This window comes from Micrasema longulum, unplaced genomic scaffold (assembly GCF_059751315.1).
Source record: "Micrasema longulum isolate JH-2025_06_02 unplaced genomic scaffold, ASM5975131v1 h1tg001689l, whole genome shotgun sequence".
In the NCBI taxonomy this organism is placed as follows: domain Eukaryota; kingdom Metazoa; phylum Arthropoda; class Insecta; order Trichoptera; family Brachycentridae; genus Micrasema; species Micrasema longulum.
The window spans coordinates 270,212-293,340 of record NW_028278867.1 but is presented as its reverse complement, the minus strand read 5'-3'; the positions used below and the strand labels follow the sequence as shown (position 1 = coordinate 293,340).

The following is a 23,129-nucleotide window of genomic DNA, read 5'->3' as shown; positions in this document are numbered from 1 at the left end:
TATTACATTCACAAGGAAAAGAAAAATTCTTAATTTTGATTACAAACTAAACAATAATGTACTAATGAGAAAGCACGATATTAAAGATCTTGGGATTGTTTTAGACTCAAAACTACTTTTTGAATCGCATATCAATAAAATTACCTCCAAAGCATTGAGCATGTTAGGTTTCATAATTCGAATGAGTAAACACTTTGATAATCCAAAGGCCCTTATTTCATTATATTATACATTTGTCAGAAGCCATTTGGAATACGCCTCTCAGATATGGAATCCCCAGTATGCCATATATATAAGTAGAATAGAAAATATTCAAAACAAATTTATAAAGTACCTTAAATACAAAACCGGTATTTCTTATGTATCTACTCTCACTGCCTCCACCTTCCATGGAATCATTTCTCTACAATACCGCAGAGTGTGTGCGGACCAACTACTGCTTTACAAAATTGTGACAGGAATGGTTGACTGTACAGAGCTGCTTGTTTTAATAACAATACATGTGCCAGCCAGGATTTGTAGACGGTACCACCTGTTTCATGTACCAACAAGTAAGACATCGTATGTTAAAAATGCTTTTTTTCGTAGGACTTTTTCAATGTACAATACAAAATTTAAAAATATAGATTATACAAACATCACTCTGTCAGATTTAAAATTTAAACTAAAAATGTATTATGTAACTTAGTAGACATTATAATAATAAATATGTACATCTCCCCCCCCCCCCTCCTTATCCTCTCTTCAAGCATTTTTGTCCTTTTTTGTCCTTATCCCGCCCAATTTACAGTAACTTAATGTTCTTAAAATTAATATTTAAAAAATCTTTGATTATTGAGTACTTGAAAATAACATTTTTATATGTATAAATTGTTTGTATTTATTTGATATGTAATATATATATTCTTTACTAACTTTGTATACTATGTGGAAATCTGTTATTGGTTCTGAGTTTATACACTATATCTGTTTGTTTACTAAAAATATGTATGTAGAACTGTTGATTTCCCTAATAAAATAAAATAAAAAAAATAAAAATTTCTAATTTATGTTTAAATCGATATAGTTTTTTTGATTATCATATAAAGCTGTGTGTATATGTATAAAGATATTTGTGCAGATGTTGGAGGACCGGCAGTTAGCCAGTTTAGAGGAACCAAAAAGTCCAAATACTATGTACGCTTCACATTCCCCACTAAGGAGCGGATGTAAAAAAAACAAAAAAGAAGAATAATTGTATTAAATATTCTTACGTCTTCTGATTGTTATTATATGTCATTACTAAAAAATATAATGTTTTATTACTATAAATTATATGACAATATATATATACTTACAATATTTTATTTAAATATAATAAAATCATAATTATTATGAATGTGTGGTAAATCAATGTATGACAGGGTTACAAATAATGAAATAAGGCGAGAGTGTAAATCTGAGTCAAGTATAATTAATAAGATTAAGAAAAGGTCTCTGGGTTGGTTTGATCATGTACAGCGAGTGGACGACGAAAGAATGGTAAAACAAGTATGTATGGCGAAAATGAATCGTAACGTGAGACGAGGACGACCAAGGAAGACGAGGCATGATCGGATAAACCAAAATCTTAGGTCTGGTCATGTCAAAAGCAGACAGAACCGAAGACGCTAGGAATATATGCAAGGATAGACGTGTAGGGCGGTCCGGTTCTCTCTGCCTACCCCAACGGTAAAAAGGACGTGATGGTAGTAGTAGTAGTAGTAGTAGGCAATTTACATTAATTATTTGACAGTAAATCACATACAAATAATATAATCACTAGATTCTCAACACATAAACAACTTAAACAAATACAAACTAATACCACTTTGGGACAAAGGGATTTTGAGTATTATTCAATTAAAATCTATAACCTACTTCCACTATCTATTAAAGCAATTAGTAATGAGAAAATGTTTAAAAAGGCTATTAAAAACTGGACAGTGGAGCTGGGTAGAAGTAAAATGGATTGTCTCATTCGCCCATACCAATGCTGAATCAACTGCTCCACAACTGTATAGCTTATGTTAGGTTTTTGTTGTTTTCATTGTGTGTTTTGTAATATAAATAATATAGATGTACATAAATACCTTGTTTTCAAAACTGTCTGAATATTTGTTAATCATGTTTGTTTTTTAAGTGAGTCTTCTTTGTTTATTCTCAAATGTAATTTAAAAAAACTAAATTGTTAAGTGTCCTCGGCACGGGAAACCCCAGTGAGGTCACATTATTTTTATTATTAATTATAGTTTGTAAGCGAAAAATATGAATAAATAAATTAATAAATAAATATAATATAAGCGTTTGTCAATCGTGTCGATTCATGTCTATTTTTTTTACAATACAATATTGTCATGTCCTCAATCAACATAATTATTTTTCAATAAAAAATAAAGGTCTTGTCATTGTTTACAATGCTGAACGTATTCGAAGGGTCTATTTTTTTGACGTTTTTTGCTAGTACCTATGAGTTTTAATTGGCCGATACCGGGGATCATGACTTTATTCGTAATTATAATATAAAACGACAAAATAAAACAGAAAGTCTTCAATTGAGATCTGTTGATCTTTTTAATTGATTAGTCATTTTATTTATTTTTTAACCTTACTACAATGCACGTGTGCATTGTTTATTATTATATTCAAATAATATTTTGCGAGCTTTGCTGGCAAAAACTAATATTTAAAAAAAAATACTTTCACTTTCAATAAGTTATGCAGGTACATAAAAATCTTGTTTTTTTTACATTGGAACATAAAAAAATATTCTAAATAATGTTGGTATTGTATATGTAGAAAATTAAGTTTGTAAAAATACCTCACTAAAAAGATGTAATTCGTTTGCAAGAAATCAAACTTTCTGTATATGATATCATTTAATTTTAACCATATATTGAAATCATAGAATATTTAACGTGAAATAAAAATAATTAGAATATTTGCTATCCACAACAATTTAAACCGATTTTGTATTATCCAAAGCATATTTTGTTTTTTCTCGCAAAAGGCTGGAAATGTTTGATTATTAGGATCTTAAAAGCAATACAACCGGAGGAAATTCCTCAAATAAGATTTACTTTGAGCTGTAACGTAAAATCCCTTAGCTTTTCCATTTCGCAATAGGAAAAGTCCTTATCTTTCTCATGTCCGAATGCAATTCAATAATGGTCCGAACCTTTCCCGTTTGACGATGTTCCTAACTCAAGTAAAGAGATATCAACAAATCTATTCTTCACGCTTTCTGACTTTCCGTTGAGTTAAATTTTACAAATCTCAATTCCATTCCTCCGAAAAGGAGCGGAAATCTACCATGTTTGATACCAATTTGTGGTCAAAAGATGAAAGTAAGCGTAAAAATAATAATACATAAGCATAGTAAATGATAAGACTTCCTTGTGATTACCTCATACTAAAAGCTATTGTATTTTTAATCATCCCTTCGTCTCCGTTCAAAAATCTGTTGCCCAGATAAAATACTTAGTGGGAAAAATTCTACCGTTTTGTGACTTTGTAAAATATTTTCTTCATTGTTCTGAAAAACGTATTTTATTTTAGTTTAGAGGAATCTGGTAAAGCTTTCAAATGAACAAAAACGTTTTTCATTAGAAAAAAAAAACTTAACAAAAATAAAAATGGCCTTAGTAATAACGTTTCACAAAAACAGTTAAATATTTCAAAAATTTTTGAATTATTATTTTATGAATGTTTACAAAGAATAAAGATTATTATAATTTATAAGAATAAATATTAAATTTTTTTTAATATGAAACACTCCAACAAACGTTAAATGAACGGTTTACAAACTCAAACAAGTACTTATTTTTTAAATAAGTGTATTTCATAATTTATCGTATCTGTATAAACGAAAATGTCTTTATATACATTTTTAATTTGAAGTTCTAACTTTGTGGTTATTCATTATAATAAAATAAATAAAACAACTTTGTTTTTAACCACTATTTTTTTTTCCACCAACCGGTTAAAAAAGCTTCTTTCTCAAGGTTTACTTAACTCAAGAATTTTTTCCTATTTTAGTTTATTTCATCTGTATGCTGCCAATAAAACAAAATATTAATAACCAAAAATACAATATTTCTTTTAGTCCACTCGTAGCTAGTTTCAAACGAATTCAACGCACATAACCATCCTTTCAAGAAAAAAAAAAAGTGATTTATTTGTTTCATTAGCAGCATACAGATATAATAAAATAAAAAAGGAAAAAAAATATTATTTAAGTAAACCTTGAGAAATAAGCTCGTTTAGCCTAAAAACCGGTCCACCGACCGAAAAAAAATAGTGGTTAAAAATAAAGTTGTTTTATTTATGAAAATGTCTTTATTTTAGACTGTTTTTACAAAAATTTGTGTACGCGTAGGTACATCTTTTTCTGGTCAGTGAATGAGTTTGGTTCGTTGCGCTTAGAGGTAAAGCGTTCAGTCGGGTAAATTTTGGAAGGCCAAGTTTAGCCGTGCGGATGAGACACAACCAGCTGCTGAGTTCTGAGTTTAATTTCGTTATTGAACGATTTTATGGTTTAATAAGTGTGTTTAAGACCACGGGACAAAGCACTTTTACGATTTGTTTTGGAGTCTTAATAAACGCACGTTTTTTTTATAGTTATTTAAATATTTTTTATTTATTTCCTACCAAAGTAAAAGTATATATTTATTTCTTACTAAAGCTTTTAAGATTTTACTGTGGAATTGCCAGTTTTTAAAGAAAAATTGAATTACTATCTTTTTTTAATGAAAATACCTACCTATTAAATTAATCAAAAAAGCGTTCCATTATCCAAAAATTTCGGCCGTTTCATGGTTCGTTGATTTTTGCCGTCGCTTCAAAATCTCGTAGAGGGATGTTGCAAGCGTTTTGTTTTTTTTTATATAAATCATTGTATTTAATAATTTTCATTGTTTAAAATGAGTAATTATTTTAATTATGTAATTAAGCGTCGACTAAACTTCTGAATTTTTTCTCGAGATTACTCTTGGAGATTTGTTTTGTAGAATGGTGAATTTGTTTCAAATTTGTAATGATTTGATATGATAATGTGCTACTGCGGTGATTGGTGTGTGATTCAGTAATTGTGTTGTAGGTAATTTTACACGAATTCATATCAACAAATCTTCTGGTTCTTCCCAAAAATTTTAATTGAAATTGTTTTGTTCTCTGCAATATTTTTCGTTATTGCTTACAAGTGTACATATATGGTTTAAAAATGTTAATAATAAGTGTATATTTTAATGACAATTAGATATAAGTTAATGTAAGAACATTCATGAATTATGTTTGTACTATTTTTATACTAAATAAAAAAAAAAGTATTTTTCATCGTCTCTAAATGATTTTTTCTAAAAATAAAATTGTTACAACCAAGCTGAAGAAAGGATTGTAAGTGACTCCTAAGAGTTTCCAGTTATAGTTCTTGCAGCTAAGATACCGTCTGCGGTGAAATATGGGGCAGGGCATCGTCGTAAAGCAGCCCTTGCGGTGAGCGATTGACCAAATTCGGTTGTTTTTTTGCGAGTTTTTCCATCATTGTCTGCAGCTTGATAATAAAACAAAGTCTTTTTAGTTGAAAACGCTGGCACAGGACAGCCGTATAGTTACTATAAGCTTCTTTTGGGTAATATTTCGTTAAGAACATTGTTTGGCCAGAGCTCCTTTATGCAATTACTGAGATAAAAGCTTATGGTGTTGTACAAGATCCATTTTTGAATCCATCAAAGGATTTGATTCAAAATTCCATCGTTATAGCGTCGGCTTAACAAAACAATGCAGGCATCGACGTGACCTTGCTGCTGGCGCTCTCAGGTTACCCACATCTTAATCTTCTTTATCTTGCCAACTTTATTTAAATGATTCAACATTATTTTGCCATTTACGTTGATAGCTGCTGCTAGCTTATTAGTTGTAAAAGATAAATTTTCTTTAATTTTTTTTTTTAATTCATTACCTTTAACCTTTTTTTTCGGTCTTATATGGGGTTAATTGTTGACGTCGATATTTTTTCCAAATGGTAAAGATGAAATCAAAAACGTGCATAGCGTTCGCTTGCGGTATTTAGCCCGTACATATCTTTTATGTTGCGTGCTGCTTGCGCCATGCTAGTGCTTCGAAAGTATCCGAGCATACTGAACAAACATCAAAAATACAAAAGGAATACATAATACGTAAAGACATTTTGAAAATAAATATCATGGCTTTAAAGAACATTTGAATTCGAAATTCATACGTTAACGAAACTGAATTGCGTTAAAATTGCTCAGTTTGTAAAAACGGAAATTTTGTATGTTAGCCTCTAATATTTAATTTCCTTAGTTCGTAAGATAAAAAAAATGTCAAACCTGCCTTTTGTGCAAATATCAGTATTGGTAAAATAAAACAAAATAGTAGAATAAATATTTCCAGTGTTTATTAAATAAAATGCAATTCTAGTCCTTCAGTTTACGTTGAAACAGCGTCAAAAAGTTTTGATATTCGTGTTAATGAACAGTTTCTATGAAATCACCTGATAAGTTTTAATCATGACATTAATAAAGATGCAGGAAATACAATCTTACCAACAAATAATAAAGGATCACAAGTAAATACTATGGAAATATTTCACATCAGGAAGGTTATTTAAAATCATGTCTTTTTGATAAATAATCAAACAACCTTTCAATATACCCCATTACATGATGTTTCATTGTAATGGTCACCCTATACCTATTCAACTCACGTCCCTCCATCCATCCTCTCAACTGTTTCTCCCACAACATCAAGCATTTTTATAAACTAATCGGTGCATGTACGGGGTGCCTACTAAAGGCATGTGGCTAAAATTGGCAAGTTAGTTATATCTTTTTTTGCAACAACTTTGGTGAAGGTGCGACAGAAAGGACAGGTGCGCTTTGAAACGGGTAAACATAGAAAAATCAGTTAGTGGGTATGTACAAATATTTTATATTATTTAGGTATTTTTTAATTCATTAAACAACTTAAATTGATTATTGTACCTTACAATCCTCTGGCTTGGATCTATAAGCACCAATGTCGTCAATCGTAATTTTACAGGAAATTTTACAGGAGAGATTATTTATCTATTTTGTGGCGTTAAAATGAACTCTTTCAAAACTTTGATAACAAATAATTATAAAAAATATACCCATGGATGTGTAGTAATATTTTTTAAATTAAATGCACATTTTTTTTTTATTAACAGGAACCTTTTCACATGGTGCAAAGAAAAATATGAAATTTAACATTGGCCTTTCTAGATCCATGCCACAAAATTTAAAACATCAAACGAATTATTAAAAAGCATGTTTTTTAAAAAATATTTTTACTGTATCTGTTAACTGAAAATTGTTTGGTATTTAATATTTGTTCCGTTTTATAGTCTAAGTGTAAACACATTTAAAAAAAAACAATAATCGTGTTTTTAAATGAGTTATTTAATCAAAAATATTGAAAATATTTTACTCTGTAAATAAACAAATAAACGCTTAATATCCTAATGCGAACATTATATCGACACATTTCCGGCTTTACCCAATCAGAACGTAATTATCCTTGAATCAGTATATTGTTGGTTAGCTATGGGTGAATTGATCGGTATTTTGATCGGAATTTAGGGGTAAGATGTTAATAAGATAAAATTTATTTATAAACAATAGCTCATATTAAATAATCAACGAAATTTAACTATGTCCTAATCTTTGAACATAAGTGAATGTTGAACAATTTTAAAATTTGTTACAAGCCGCAGGTTAATATTTCTATCTTTAAAAAAATCTCCATCTCTTTTGAAATATATACGAAATGTCGCGCAACTCAATTTTGTAATCAGTTTTTTGTATTATGTATTCATATACAAATAGTAGATTTTTGATTGGCTCTAGTATTGTGAATTATTTTTTCTAATTGATGTGTAATATCTGTAAAAATCCAAAATTAATTTTATTTTGAAAAATGTTTTTTAAAAAAATAAGAAAATCTTTTCTCATTATTATCATCTATTTAAAATATATATATATTGTCAAAACGGTTAGAAGGGTATATTTTTATTTATAATTGAAACGTATCGAACAATGTCATGTCTCTCAGTAAAAATATTTAATTTTTAATATATTTTTTGTTATATTGTGTAGTTTGAAATATGTAACTAAATGTTGTTTTAAACACGTTTTAAATATTTTAAATTAATGAATTTTTTTTGTATTTTTTTTCTAGAAATAAAAGAAAATTGATACTTTAAAACACAAATTTGGACAAATCAGTGACCGGTTTTATCGCTTTCGTGACATCTTCGAGACTGGTATCTTTATTAAAAAAATCAGTTCACTAATTATTTGTAGTAATTGACTAACATTAGCCTAACTGAGAAAGGACAATAAAAAAACTTAACGACAACAATAAAATATATTAAAATAACATTTAAACTCATTTAAATGTAATTGTATCGTCTCATTAATTGCCTTTAAACACTCACTCATTCAAGGTCATGAATATAAAAATAACTTAAATTAGTTATATATTGTTTTTTAATGTAAATAAAATTACTGTTATTTATGGTTTTTAATTGCTTATCCATATTGTTAGCGGTAAGTGCATTGAATTTTATAATATAATAATAATACCAGTTTAGAAGATATCGCGAAGGCGGTAAAACCGCTCACTGGGTTTTCCAAATTTGTTGATTAAAGTATAACTTTTCTTTTATTGATATAATATATTACAATGAATTCAAATAAAAAAATCTTTAACGGTTTATTGATTGTCGATTGGTTGAAATAAAAAATATAAAAAAATAAATTAATGTGTAGTTTTACAAATATTCATTATGTAATAAAATAACATTAAATTATTGTTATATTGTTATTAATTTCTATTGTTCCTTTTAATATGAATCTCCAATAAAGTGGTTGTGAGACCACTTTCACGGCGTAACTACGTAGAAACGTATAACTTTTTGAGTAATAACAAAGTTATTACATGTTCTAAGTTCCGATTGCTTTTGCAGTCCATTTATCGAACAAGCGGTCTAAGTGCAGTTCACGACTTAGAAAGCGTTGGGTTTGTGAGTATTTCGCTAACTTTTTATTTACTGTCTGCTGTAGTTGTCTGCACAATCTCAAAATGTAGGTTTCCTGTGCGGAGACATTCGCGAGTCTGTACTGTCTGTAGGTGTTGCTGCGAGTCTGTAGCCTAAGCACAGGGCATTGTCGTTTTCATCCGAAAATAATTTGCGTAGAGCCGAAAACGACCGCGAATCATCATCATCGTAATTCCATGTCCACTCCCTAGTTGGAGCATGCGGTGTCTATGAAGATCTTCCAAGCATCTCTGTCACATGCCAGCTCCTGTGCGTTCTCCCAAAGCAGGTTCGCGTTCCGTAGTTCTCAAACGAACTGCCGATGAACAGTCAGCAGTGGACGTCCAGGGGGTTGAGGACCCAAAGCCTTGTAAAGTATAGCAAGCGTGGCTAAGAGTCTCAGGAGGCATTCGCAGCACATGGCCAAGCCAACCGGATCGCCTCTGCTTGATGACAGTTGTCACCGGAGTTTGTTCCGTCCATTGTCATATTACTTCATTCCTTGCAACGTCAAACAACCGCACGCCCCAGATTCTTCTGAAACATCTATTCTCAGAATTGTGCTGTTTTGGGCTCTAGTAAGGTGCTACTATTCGCATTTGTTGAGTAGTTATGCAGGTGGCATTTTATTTTCACCGAGTAAATATCCGATCTGAAGACTGCCTTCATACTGTAAAATGTGGCACCTGCTATTCCTAGCTGCCCACTTTTTGAAAGTTGCCATTGTCCGTAACATATACTCCCAGGTATTTGAAAATCTCGACCCTTTCGATGACTTAGAATACAAAAAATCAAATGCATGGTACTTTGTGTTTCACATAAGTTAAATAATTTCATCTTTCTTCTTATTGTACTACTTCCCTATGAAGGTTGGCTATCATCATGGCAATTTCCGTTTTTTCCGCAGCCGCTCTAACTAAGGATTTTGAGCTACAGTGGAACCACTTTCTTAAGTTTTAATGCCAGGAGATACATCGTCTTCCTACAATGGTTTTCCTTCCACTTTTGTTTGCATTATGACACAGACCATTTTGTACTTCTCTCCCGCATAAAATATCTAAAGTACTCTAGCTTTGTTTTCTTAATTACATCAATTATTTTCCTTTCTTTTTTCATGAGTCTTGATACTTCTTCGTTACGAACTATATCAACTAGTGATATTTTAAGCATTCTTCTTGAAATTCTCTCAAAGTTTTTTTTTATATTGTTATATATAATCTGATTATTACCAACGCTTTAAAAAACATTTTTTACTTGACGTTCGTTTTCGTCTAAGTAAACTGTGAAAATGTTGAGTTTAGCGAAATTCTCGTGTTCTTAAAAATCTAGCTTACAAAAAACATTGCGCCTTTACTTATATAATCTTGGGAATATTAATTTATAAAATAATATTTGAAATTTTTCCAAATGGTTGTAGGCAAAGCAGGTTAATTTATTTATTACACAATATATAATTATTACACAATATCAGTAGGGTCGCAGTGAGTAACATCTTGCCGGAGGGTGTATCTATAAAATGCTGCGAACGATAAGTTGCACACCACCGGCAACACTAGTGACTAGTCCAACACGACATCGCTAATTTACGAGCGAATAAAAAAAGCAGAGTATTGTTAAGCTACACGAAATCGAAACCGGAACAATGCACGTTATCACCAAATACGATCTCTCGCGTAAAAGATCGCTAGCACTTTCCGATAAAATTAGTGCATGGTAGTCCCCCTATATCTAACTATATTCGGTAAACATCTAGAAGTGTCGATTTTTCTCGGGTACGGTACGGCGAGACTTGCGCCACAAACTCGCAAAATTAAGAAAGCAGTCAGGGAAGTTTCAACATAATCAGGGACGTTACAAACGTTATTATACTTTGCTACCTTTGGAAGAGTTTACTAAGAACTTCGTGTTATTTTTATGTTCCCTTGACACTTGTTTGTTTTAAAAAAATATAGCTAAGAACTAGCGTGGCAATAATTTTTAATAGTAAGAATTTTTTATTTACTTTGAAAACGATTGAATAAAATTTAATTTAACCGATTTTAAAGAAAACATTTAAAAAAATCTAAATACGCTATTTTCTTCTCTGATTATATTGGTTGATCTGTTATCGGCTAGAGGGTGATTCAATGTGAATTATACCCGCGCTACGTTATACATCAATAAAAATTTAAGTATATCATCGGACCCGACAGACGTTGTCCTGTCTGAACGTTCGCTTGCCTGTGATTGTCTGACGAAAAATCTGGAAAAATTCGAATTTCAAGAGACATTTGACATTGAGATCGCAGCGCCACCTACCGGATCCAATTATGAATCTAAAGCATCCAGGGACCCACTTAAACACACAAATAATAATTAAAACGAAATCCCGTCGAATGTAACCTTGGTAGATTTTAATATCAACGAACACGCGCAGCGCAAAGATCTATATTTCACTGAAAACCGCAATCAAATCAGTTTAACCGCTTAGTAAGAGTTCAGTGATATTACACGTATAGAAGAATTATATATTTCAAGACATATCAATAAATTGCTTTTTATTAAAACTATTATCTCATAAAATATTATATCCCTTCATACAAGCACTTTTACTGATTGGGAATATTTCGTACAAATAAAATATGTAACGTAATGTTATATGAAAAGTGAAAACGATGTGTTTTGTCCTAACTAAATAAATCTAAAAATCCTTATTATTAGACTTTAAAAAAATATTTTGAATATTTTTATTTCATGATCTTTTTTTTATAAATACGATGTGATAAAAAAATGCAGATAATAAATCTATTTTTTTATAGATGTAATTTGAAATTTTTACCCAGTTTCAAAAAGTTAACGCTCCGAAATTAATATTTATTATCAATAAAACACTAGCAGCTATTTAACTGATGCGTGTATAATATCAAATGTACATGGTTATCAAACATTATAAATTGGTGTGTGCATCTAGGCGGTTTTTGAATACATTAACTGAACAAGCACCAATCATTTTCTCAGGAAGGCCATTCCATTTCTCTACTACTCGGTTTGTCAGGAAGTTCTTCCTGGGGTTGTATGAAAAGGAGGTAGTGTTTAATTTCAATGAATGACTTTTGAAATTGTGGTTTTCATTCAAAATGAACATTGATTCAAACTTGGGTACATTATATTGCTCAGTTAAGATTTTGAACGTTTCAATCAAGTCACCACGCTGCCTCCGCCCTACAGTTAACTTAACCCAAGCTCCCTTAAGCGGTCGATATTATTTTATTAAGAAATCATACAGTATAATAAAGATTTTTTTTCAAAATATTTTTTTTCCCTCAGTGAGGACTATTAGCTTTTTAATGTTCTATACTTTTATGTAAAAGTGAGGAAATAAACCAATAAGAAACTTTGTTTTTGATATATCCAGGCCAACTACATGAACGTAAGTCGTGAATTCTTGTGTTTAACATTTACTTTGAAATACCAAAGATAAGCAATGCAACTTGTGTATCCGTCAATACGCGTTGTACACCGTTAAGGCATATCTTGAACTAATTTTACCAACCAAATCAAATTTAAGATGTTATTTTTATTTTACGAAACTTTTGATGTAGGTATGCTTTATTTGAGCGAAAGAATTTTGATTAAATAAATACTACAGCAGCTGTGTGGCACTAATACCACACTTTTTAAGCACGGGCCTTAAGATTAAATAATATTTTCTTTGTGAAAAGTTGTTTTGAGACTCATCAATCAAACGCTACGAAAAAGTTTTATTTTCAGAAGGAAAGACATAATAACTTCCTTGCTGAAATTATATTACCGAAGAATAACTTATGCTCGAAGCAAAGATTGGTGAGCCACTTGAATATATTATAATAAACTTAATATTCCCCACATAAAACAAATAAGTTATCTACACTTTGCCGCTTGATTGAATGGAATGTGAACTTATATGAACAGTTACCAACACTTGTGATAAAAAGTTAACTTTTACGAGGAAAACTATTACGTAAAGGATTTGGAAATTCGTTTTTTTTATGTGAACTCTTTAGGCGTTTTTATGTTGTGTGTAGAAATTGTAGGAGTTATTTTTTTATCTTTATTTTTTTATTTATTTAATCCAATATTAAAAACAAATACATAGTTTACAAAATAAAATGTTTTTACAATAGGTGCGTTCAATATAATTTCATTTTTATTTATGGATGTAGCTACTCTACTGGCCCACAGGCATGTTCCGGAGTGTCAGTGTATTATTATTTATTTTATACATACTTTCACATCAATTGTTGTGTAAAAATTCAAAAGATATATACTCAAACATCAGTGAAACGAGAAAGGACTTTCAAGAAACTAAAGTTATATTCTGATATATAAAACATATTCCTCAGCTTCCTGCCTTGTCTTTTTAGCAATCGATTTATGGACTTGAGCTTTGAAAATATTGTATTTCATTTTGTTCACCAATATGTCCTTGCTTAAAAAGTTGTATAGCTTAGGGGCCAGAAAAGTGTTATGCCTTTGTTAGATATTTGTTTTTTTCTTTGAGAGCAGAAATATTATTTTTTGTCTTTGCCTAGTGTCATAAATTTGTTGTCCGTCATTATTGAGTTTGTATTTTATATAGTTATGTAAGCTGAAGATTATAAATTATCATATCTAATTTTTGACAACAATGGATTACGTTTTTTTTAATTTATGTCAAATGTTAGTTTGTATAATTGAATAAATATCATAAAATACATGTAATACTTGTTCTTCCTATTAATTTAGTATAACCCTTTCCAAGTGCAAAGGAATGTCTCTTTTTTGGAGAGGAACAGAATTTAAAAAACGAAATATTAAACTTATATAATGCAATAAAACTTAAATATATATAATTTAATTAAACAATATGTGTTAAATAAAAAAATATTCATAATTAGACCTGGCACATCAACGCCTGTATAAATAAATAAACAAACTATTACCAATAAAACATTGTAATTTTAAAATCCTGTTATTTTTAACACGATTTACAATAATTTAACATCAACAAATTACAAAAAGAAAAAATAGTAATAAAGGCAGGAAATATGGAAGTCTAGGCATTAACAGGGCTTATGACATGTCGTTAGCTGGTTTAAGTAACAATTTTACACACTGTGTAACATTCACCTTTTGCCTATGTTTTAACACCCATAACACTTAAATTCTTCCATCTGTTGATTTTAGTGAAGGTAAAGAGCTGAAACCTTCATTGTTGTAAAGAGATTCATCTGCTGGAATTATTTTACTTATAAGACACAAAAAAACAAGTTCCCAATTTTAATCTTCTTGGACCAGTTGGTTTAATTACAATATTTTGAATTTGTCCAGATGTTTGTAGACAAAAGACTGGATTTCACCCCCTAGGGAGTCATAATGATTTACAAATTACAACAGGGATGGAAAAAAATTTAGGGAAGCGAATATGGAAGTAGATGCATTTACAGGGCTTATGACCTGTCATTGGCTGGTTAAATTGGCATGTGACATTCACCATTTTGCCTATGTTTGAACACCCATATTTCTTTAATTCTTCCAAATGTTGATTTGAGTGAAGTTATACAGCTGAAACCTTGAGTGTTGTGAAGAGATTCATCTGATTAAATTATTTCACATTCTAGGCAACGCCTGAAAACAATTTCCCAATTTTTGAATAAAAGTAAATGCCTAGACTTTCATATTCCTTTTTCTAAAATGTTCTCCATCCTAGTTGTCATTTATTAATCTTAAAGATTCCCTAGGGGATGAAATCCAGCCTTTTGTCTACAAACTCAAAATGTTTCAATCATTTCATCGTTTTATTTTATACATACATGTAGCGTCGCCATTTGCTTAAAGTTATTTAGTAAAAATAATAACTTTTTAGCATGTAAACTACGTTTCGTATCTTTTTCAGTCTCAGTATTATTATGTTCAGAGGTTGCGTTTTAAAAAGATTAAAAAGTTAATTCTTGAAGTATGGTCTTTGTTCTGTTTATTTACTAGATTGGATGGGATAATTCAATTTATTTCGAGTTATGAAGTGTTTAAAAACATGAACGATGTTAATTTCCTGGCGAAATTGTTTGTTTTGAAATGTGCATCGTTATGACGGAATGTGTAGCGAAATGAACACCCAGGCGTAATGAAACCAGCTCTGCCTGTTCATAAAGTCCAATGGCAACAGTTGAGGTAGATGTTCATAAAAGTTTCGCAATGTTTAGTCTCTTTAAAGAAGCATTTAAGGAGTAGAAGTAACGGCGCGACCGTCTGTATTGCTCGAACAAAGGGGGTATTGCGAGCAACGTACAATGTTATTCCGGCTCAAGTTATTTTATTCAGAACTTTTTCATTTCACTCCGTCAGATATGGTGCGAAGCAGTAGTACAATAGACGCCGTGGATTTGTAAACTTTGTGAGTTATATCCCACTTTCCAGATTCTCGGGCATATTGAAAATATGTTTATTTATTTTTCTACGTTTTTGCGACGTGACCCAAAAGCCAAATACGTATTTTTATATTTAGGTTTTCAGCAGTGAGTGAAAAGAAAATCGGGTTAAATAGTTTTGCGGGCTTTGTATTGTAGTGGAATAACAAGTCAACTTGACCTTTGTTTCAGATTTCAAGTTGCGTTGATATTAAGGTGTACATTTTAAAGCGTCTCTACATTTATTTCAGTAGAAGCTGCTAATATATGTGAATAATGCTCATTATTTAAATTATTAAATAATAAAGTAGACTTTTTAAACCTACTCTCCAACATTAATGTTGATGTCCCCTTTTGCATGACAAGAAATAAATATTTATTTCATCTGCCAATCTGTGCCACTTACTATGCACAACACTTTTTCCTCTATCGTCCTTGTTCACATAATTGTTAATATTGAATTATTTTTGCATTTCGTGTTAGTATCTCTATGAATATATGTCATATACTCGTATATTTGGCATTTGTGCGGATGTTGGGCCACCGGGAGCTGACAGTAGCTTGTTACTTGACCTAATGTTTGCGCAGTAGTTAAATGTTTGAGCTGTACTAATAATATAATGTTGTTTTCTTATTATTTATTTTAATATTTTTTTTCTCTCTTACTATTATATATGTGTATAGGTATATCTGTGTGGATTTAAATGTGAATATGTATTATTTTAGATGTATTATATATATATTTTTTTTTATACACTAAAAGTATAATATGTTAAATTATGTAAATGAATGCCTCGACACGGGTTGTGCCCAGTGAGGTATTCATATTTAATAAAAAAGTTTTATGTAAAACCTAAAATAATAAATAAATAAAAATAAAATATTTTTATACGTTTGTAATTCATATCATTAATTGAAGTGCTTTCACACTTATAGATTACGCAGGTAGGGTATATTCTATGCTTATGTTCAAGTTGCACAGTTCAAATTCGCGGGTACCCTGCAAGATATCGGACTCTCCCAATTGATATATTAACATGCCCCTTAATTTATTTAAAAATAATTTACAACTCATTCCATCTGGCTGCGATGCACTCCCACTTGCTTTTTTATTTGCAGACGCTTACAGATACAACACAAACACACCCTCTTACATATATATGCACATACGCACTTATTGATGAATGTGCCATTATTTAGTATACACGATTATCATTTAGAAATTTCGCTGGTCTGTCTTTTACCCTTATCATTACTATGTAATTTAATCATTGTTGACTGTATGTTTCTATAAAACAAATATGTTGCTATTAATCATTTGATATTTTTCGAATTATTTTAATTTTTTTATTTAAATATTTTTTTTCTTGTTGTTTTTATTTATAGGTACAAATTAATTCTCTTGAATCAGTCTGATGATCAGTCTTACGCTTCAGGTGCAAGTACATGGATAAAAAAAAATCTAGTGTAAAAACGCCTTTTTCATAAAACATTTCATTTCAACCATAGCAGGAATCGAACCTGAGACCTGTTGGATGGTGGGCAAACGCGCTTACCACTACATCACGAGGCCGACAATATAAGGGATGGAAAACAATTTTTTTAAGAATTATTTCTAAAATTTCATAAAACTTGTTTTTCAACAATATTTTGAGTGTTGTCAACAATGTCCAAATTGTTTGTAGACAGGTTTACTTAACACACGTCACAAGATGAAAGAGTTCATGAATTGTGAATGTTGTAAATATAAATGTTACATAGTGTGTAAAGTGGCAACTTAAACTAGCTAATGACAATACATAGGCCATGTGAATGCCTAGACTTCCAAATATACTCTTCTCAAAAATGTTTTGCCTCTTTGTTGCAAGAAATTTTATTTTGTTTTTCAAGTGATTTATAGAGACCAATCAATAATTCCATGGCTTGATTCTAAAAGGACTAATTTCGTTAATCACAATATTACGGCAGATTAATTTCGTACCTATTTTGTGACGTCATAATAAACTATTTTCAATTCAAAAACACTACTGCACATGCATGTACATTGTACTTTATATTTTTTTATTGTTTGTACTTTTTGATTAATATCAATCGTTTGTAAAATATTGGTAAGAAAAAAATTACATCCAACACTGGCCTTTTTAGACCCAAGATACAGATCTGTTAAACGCTTCTCGCAAAAGAAATGAATATCCTTAAATCCGATTGAGATAAAGCAGATAAAAAGTGATTTCCAATGGAGTAATAAATGTAATAAATTGAATGAAATACCATCAAGTGCTTTGAATATAAACGGGATAGATATATTTAATGGCAAGTTAGCATTGAAATGCGAGATTGAGATACAAAAATATCGTTAATTGAATCCAGCATCGTGTCTTAACTCTATTCGAACAGAACGATGCATAGGGCACTGCATTGGTACACTAAGTGCACCGTATCTCCATTATTTGTTTCTTGAATTTAAGGTGATCAGCCTTTCGCGTCAGTCGCCAAAATTAATTATCTTCATAAGTAAAATTACGTTTTTTTTTGTATGAAAATCAGAATAAACGTACAATTTTTTCTTCTAAATATGTTCAATCATAGATAACTGACCAAGATACTTTAAATGCTCATCCAAATATACTCATCTTCGTAGACAAACATTGTGTATTTCTTTACAGATAGTAAAAAATAACTCTGTTAACTTCCCATTGTAATCGGGGCCCAGAAACCAAAGACGTCAACCTTGGTAGGCGAATGCGCCAACTACTTTATTACGAGGTGGGCTTATCTCTACTTAATTTAAGTTAAAAACTCTCCTTCAACATTCTGGTTCCATTCCACACACAAAATTGTATTTTTCATCCCCTTGAGCGGAGTAAAAAGGTTTTTTTGGACTGAATCGTTGGTTTAGTGTCTAATTGGCACCGAAAGCGTTAACTGATCATTTTATGATAACTGTATTCTGTATTTCTGATATATATTACATCTCCCTTTCTCCGTTTCTATGATCACCGAATGGAGCTTCTCGCTAGTATACGTGGCCCTTTTATAGGTTCTGTCTGATATTCAGATCTGATAGCCTCAAAAAATAATTTCACGGCTTTTAAAAATTTTTGCAATCATTTCGGCGGTTTGATCATATCCAATCAATTTAATCCCATTAGATTAATAATTCGCTTCCTTTTTCCCCACAAATTTATAAAGCGTATACTTTGACGATGCTAAGGCTACCAGATTACGGAGACTTCTTTCAGGCAGCTTTTTTTTTCGAATAAGTGGCCACCGCCAAGGAAACATGTCTCCAGATGCTGTGTGCGGTATGTCTTGGGCAAGCTGTATTATTTACATGCGTATACAGGAAACGAATTGAATGACGATTTTGATTAAATTTACTATGCGTTAATGGCTGATGCCTTGTTAAGTACAAAAGCGTGGTTATAGCTCTCAGGAGACACAGCCAGCCACACCGTAAACGGCTATGTCCGTTATCTTATTTCTATATTCCTTCGAGGCCCCTATTCTCAAAACTAAATATTGAGTTGTTTTTGGGCTCATGTGTGGTATCACGATTCACATCCTAGCATGGAAAAGATCCACCTATCTCGGTAGGCTGTTTAACGGACCAATAATTCTCCCCCAAGCATCAACAACGGTAAACTTGTCCGGCATTCTGCAAAAACAAATGGTCTGTGTTGCCAAGCTCTTAAATATGTTCTCGGAATTCCAATATTGAAGTGTACAATTTATTCCCACTATTCCGTCACGACAACCTTACTATACCGGAGTAAGGGTGATTTAGAATCTAAAAAAAAGCGTTAAAAGAAATTTGAAATCAAGTAGTTTCTGGCCGCTCAACAAGATGATTTATATTCTCTCTGGACGTGAAAACAAGCTTTTTGTACCCGTTATTGCCCATTAAAATTGATTCAATGAACTGAACATGTAGACAGTTTATATTGTTGGAGAAAAGTATAGTTACATGGACTTCTCGGTCTGGCCAAAGTTTGGGTGAAATATTGCTGAAGGCAAAAATATCATGGGGCGCTGTAGAAAAAATATAGCTGGTCACTCGATTGAGATATTGCTGTTGATGGTCGAGAACAAGGTATTATACGAGTAATATAAAACGCTGTTTTAACTATTGTGTGACTGTGATGTAACACGAGTCTACATAGGATACAAGACTTGAAATATTTGTCTTTTTTTTTCGTGGATGATTTGTGTTTTTTGCTATCTTTAAATGCACATTTTTTCCACCGGATTCAGAGTATGTGTAAACATGCAAGATTTTAATACAAATACATATTTATCCTTGCTGTGTGTAGAATAATTACAGCAAGAAAGACGGATACGTTGTTCCATGGCTACGCTTTTGTGAAAGAGACAAGGGCATTCATACAGCACGATCGATGTACCGTGCATAAGATGAGTAAAATATTAGTAATCTGCGTTTTTCTCATTCGTTCATCAGTCGGTTATTGGCAGTCAGCAGGAGTGCACGCTAATTAAATGACTAGCCTTTTAATGATTTTAAAATTATTTTGCTATAACAGGCCTAAATATTTTATTTATGAATTGTGAAAAAAAAATAGTAAACAGCATGTCTCTGTGTTTTTTCTTCGAATGTCTGAATTTCAGAATATTCCGTCTTTTGCTTTATATAACATGACGTCACAGTACCGCTGCTAAAAATATTTTTAAAGAACAGAATTTTTAGAGTCACTGAAAAAAAAATACCATTAAATATAATTACCGAAAAAAATATGACGATTTCGTAAGTCTATTATTTATTCATTTTTTTTATTATTGAATAATTTAAATAAGGTGCACACAAATCCTGATGCCATGCGACTTAATTTTTGATAAATATTCCTATTCGATTTCAGTATGAAATTTTTGATGGCCAATATTATTTATTTATTAAGGAAATCATTCAGTAATATTTTGAGTTTGTCCAAATTTTTGTAGACTAGGACTGGATTCAACTCCCTGGGGAGCTGTTTATATTAAAATATTACAACAGAGATGAAGAACATTTAAGAGAAGGTAATATAGAAGTCTAGGCATCTACAGGGCTTATGACCTTATGACATTGACAGAAATACTCAATGTTTTTTTATCTTTTATTCTTTAGCAATTATTTAAGATTTATTTTTGATTAAAAAAATGATAAAACTGATAATCAACCAACAATATTTATTGAAAGTGTGTTATTACGTTATAAAATATGTTTATTAAAAAAAAAATATATATTTTACTAAAATATGTTTTTTATAAGGACGACAGGAATTCGCTCCAAAACAAACAAACAAGCCAGAAGTCAGATATGAAAGATACAAACGAACATTTTTGTGTATTATGATAACCAACGTATGCAAAAAAATAGAAACGTACTTAGCGATTCGAGTAATTAAAAAATAATTTCATCCCTTTTGAATTTCGGTTAAAAGTTGAGTACATTTTAATAAATACATTGTTCAAGCTGCTAGACTTTGGAATGAGCTACTACTTCATAAAAAATGCACCTTCTCTAGCCATTTTTGGGAATTGCCTGAAAAATTAATTTATATCCTCAGAATCCTGAGCTCACTGAATTTTTCTGTTTTTTGAAAAAAAAATGCATATTTTTATTCCTTTTTCTTTTTATGGTTTCCCACTTCTTACTCCTCTCAAAACTCATAATCTGATTCCACATTTCTCATCATTTAATATGTAAAATATAATTAACTTTTAAAAAAAATATGTATATGCAAGCGTCATCTCCCAATTAAAATCAGCTGTTATGTTAAATCTATTTGTTTTTTTTATATATGTACCTTTTGATATATATTAATGGTTTTTTAGTCCAAATTTTGACCATCTCTTCCTTTGACCAGTCTGTTTTTTAATTGGCTAGAAGATATTGCTTTGAGCAATTAGTCCACCAAAGTACTTATTTTTTAAACTTAAAGTTTTAAATAAATAAATAAACACCGGACTGAAAAGGTTTATAGAACATAAAACCTGGTAATCATTATAAAAATATAAAAAATTACCATCCTTTTCACATTTTTATTTTTTATAGATTAATCGAGAAGTCCATAATATTTTTTTCCCTTTTAATAATATATAAATTAATCATAGTACATTACTCCTATTGCTATTGCTTGTTATACAAGTCAGTATAGATGATCAGCTTAATTTTCTAGTAGCTAAACCGCTATACCAATTTGTAAAATGTCGAGATTTAAAAAAACTTCAGAAAAATGTTTCTTATCCAACAATTGAAGTTTCATAGTATTTAATATGTAGATCCTTACGTTCTACACATGGTAGTGCACCGTCACAAAAATAAATATTATAATCTCTCTTTAGATAAGAACAAAGTAAAAATAAAGAACTTGGGTTTACAGTGTAAAATCCAAAAAAACAAATGTCGAAAAGATCCATTTATATTCAAATTTTGGTGTTATTCCAGATTTTTCGGGCTTTTCTTGATTTTCCTGCCAATTTCATCCGGTTAGCCGTAGGAAAATTATGTTTCGTACACAGGTCGCAGTACGCCAATTAATTTTAAGGGCTGAACACAATTTTCTACCCCCGCCCTTCGGACCTAGCCAGCCACCGGGGAATCATGAAATACAGAAGGCCTTAAATATGGAGCCCGTGACAATGTTAATTTTACTCACACTAATTAAAGTACTATCTCTACTACTTCACTTGGGATGTTGGGTTATAATTTAAATAAATTTATTATTTTTTAAAGGTTTTTCTTAAACCTTTTTCATATTATAGTGACAATGGAGTTGGAAAAATGATGAAGAAAGGACTATGAATAAATTAATTTATAGCATTGCTTGTTAACAGTACCTTTACAGTATGTCAATACGAGTAAGAATAATTTACAAAGCCCTGGTAGAAAAATGAAAAAAATAATTCATTTTTCATGAAAGTCAGCAAATAATATTTTTGAATTGTTAAAAAATTAATATTTTCAGTTTGTTTACCTTATCAGCGCCCTTGGGGTGATTTTCACAAAAATGGCGCTATATAAATTATCCAAACATTATTATTATTAAGATAGTACCTACAATATTAAAAATTACCTACACAAAATTGTGATCATGCAACTAATTAAATTTGGATTGTCTTTATGCAAAATTAAAATAATCAAACGTGTTAAAAGTTATGAAAAGGAGTGAAATCCAGTCTTGTCTACAAAAAAATGGGTATATTTTAAATATTGCGTTCTTAAAATGTTCATAGATATAAAAAAATAGATATTCTCGCTCCGATACAGGTTTACCTAGTGAGACTGATTATCGAAAAATCAAACGTCATTTTAAATATTTATAGTTAGTAACAAGTAAAAACATTTATTCTTTTATCCACAAGAATGAGGTACTATAATTAACTAAAACAAAAAAAAACAAAATATCATGAATTGTACTTACTCAGTCTGGATAGCTTAAAAGCATCGGCAGTGTTGATAACGTCAACGTAGGCTTGGAGTTCAAACTTTCTATTGGAGATATTCTGATTGTGGTTCTGCATGGCGAATCGAAAAGCTGACTGCACTTCATCTGTGCCTTGTTCAAAAATCGCACCTGTAAACAATAAATAAATATATATTAATATCATAAATCGAACTTTCAAAG

The 23,129-nt window shown here is 30.7% G+C and overlaps 1 pseudogene across 1 annotated transcript in view; it reads right to left on the bottom strand.

The window, feature by feature from the left end:
* Positions 1–22,908: 22,908 nt before the first annotated feature.
* The window catches only part of LOC148274311 (glutamate receptor 1 pseudogene), a 193,391-nt pseudogene continuing 193,170 nt past the window's right edge, over positions 22,909–23,129 (bottom strand). Inside the window, exon 2 of the transcript XR_015824327.1 lies at positions 22,909–23,078. The product of XR_015824327.1 is annotated as a glutamate receptor 1 pseudogene (transcript). The remainder of the gene's footprint in view (positions 23,079–23,129) is intronic.